The sequence below is a fragment of the Myotis davidii genome, unplaced genomic scaffold (assembly GCF_000327345.1).
Source record: "Myotis davidii unplaced genomic scaffold, ASM32734v1 scaffold6, whole genome shotgun sequence".
In the NCBI taxonomy this organism is placed as follows: domain Eukaryota; kingdom Metazoa; phylum Chordata; class Mammalia; order Chiroptera; family Vespertilionidae; genus Myotis; species Myotis davidii.
In genome coordinates, this window is record NW_006383011.1 from 9524995 (window position 1) to 9526735 (window position 1741).

At 47.4% G+C, this 1741-nt stretch overlaps 1 long non-coding RNA gene across 1 annotated transcript in view; it reads right to left on the reverse strand.

The window, feature by feature from the left end:
• LOC102769191 overlaps positions 1-1735 on the reverse strand; it is a 13166-nt gene extending 11431 nt beyond the window's left edge. Inside the window, exon 1 of the long non-coding RNA XR_001512293.1 lies at positions 1518-1735. This is a non-coding gene — a long non-coding RNA (uncharacterized LOC102769191). The remainder of the gene's footprint in view (positions 1-1517) is intronic.
• Positions 1736-1741: the final 6 nt, after the last annotated feature.

A 1741-nucleotide genomic window follows, 5' to 3' on the forward strand; every position in this document is an offset into this window, starting at 1 on the left:
CCACATCCTGTGTGACACTCCACCACCTGGTGCCTGGCCAATGGGCAGGTCCCACAGTCCTTTCTCCTCCCCTTGCCCCAACCCCCTATAAAGCCTCTCTCCACACAGAGTTCTCTCTCTCTGCCACTTGCTGCTGTGCCAGTAAGGGGGGGCAGGGGAGCCAAACCTAGGTTTGAAATAAATGACTCTTTGCTTTTGCATCGGACTCGCTGGCTCCCTGGTGGGCCCTTGGGAATCTTGAAATCTGGGCACAACATTCAGAAAATGATTCATATTATTTCCCAATTTTTCCCAGAGGCTATTAACCTCTTAACACATAAAGTGACTTCTGTATAGTTCTCATTCCCTTGACATATATAAATTTATATGTTATTTTAGGCCAGTAACACATTATCACTGTTTGCCCTATCCCCTCAGCCTTGAACACCTTTGCAAACCAACCTCTCACTCAGGGATCCTCCAACATCAGGCTCAAAGTTATCTATGTGAAGCTTGCTCTGACCCAAGACAGAAATGTTTTCTCGGAGTTCAAAATGCCTTTTTTCCATATCAATCACAGCAATTAATGGGTTCCAAGGTCCTCTTTACATTTAAAAAACAACCCTGTGTATTCAGATTTTGATATTAGGATTTATTTTTTATCAGGCGCCTGCTCTGTGTAAAACACTGTCTCTCGTTTTAAAGTACGGCCGAAAGGTGTCCACACAGAGGAGCTAGTCAAAACAAAAGCACGTTTTGACAAGACCGTTAAGTAATGACTACAATTCCCAGAATGCCCTGCAGGGTCAACACTTGCATCTCGCCTGATTTTCACCTTTCAAGCAAATGGATTGCAGAGAACTGGCGGCGGAACAAGCCGAAGCTGTCTTAAAGAAGGAATAAAAGGATTCTACCAAGAACGAACGGGGATTAAAATAAACAACTGCGCAGTGCACGTCTTGTCGCCACCAATGTTTGACAACTAACGTGAATGCCCCGGGAATTCCTCCTCCGCTTATTCAGTGCACAAGACACCCCGATACGTAGCGCAAGAAATGCCCACAGAGACACTTTTTAAAAACGTCAAAACAGTGCTCTTGGATGTGTTAGAAAGGGGGCTCTCAACCAGTTCCCTAAACTTATCTTACTAGTAAGGCTTATTTTCTGAGGTTACACCACTATACGGGGTCTGTATTTTCATGAAGCGGAAAGTACGCTTCCCAATGGCCAGCTACCAAAGTTAACGGCGAAACGCTTTGGCGGGAAATAGGAAAATGTCAACACTTGTTCCTTTTTTCGGTACGACGTTATAATCCTCAGGAGATGCAGAGGACAAACACTTCCTGAGGAGATGCTTAACTGTAACAGACTCCCATCTGGTTTTCAGATTGCCTGAAAATACTCCGCGTTCCTACATTTTCACAGAAAGAAGTTTCAACTCTTTTCCTCCCATAGCTGACAGAGGGAGCTTCCACTACGGAGTGCGAGCACATCTCCTTCCTTTTGGCTCGGGGTTAGTCCCGCCCAAGGTTGCGTACCTCCCACGTTTGTTTTGCTTTTCCTCGAAGATGGGTCGCACGACTCGTCACACGCCGAGTGCAAATCCGGCGAAGCGAGACCAAGACTCAATTCTCCCCGCCTACTCAGAAAGTCTCGCGTCACCAGCAGGGGGCGAGGATATCGCGAGAACCACTACCTCGGCCGAGATCCCGCGCCAGCAGGCGTGGCCAAGAACGGAAGAACGCGCACTCAGGCCCGCCCA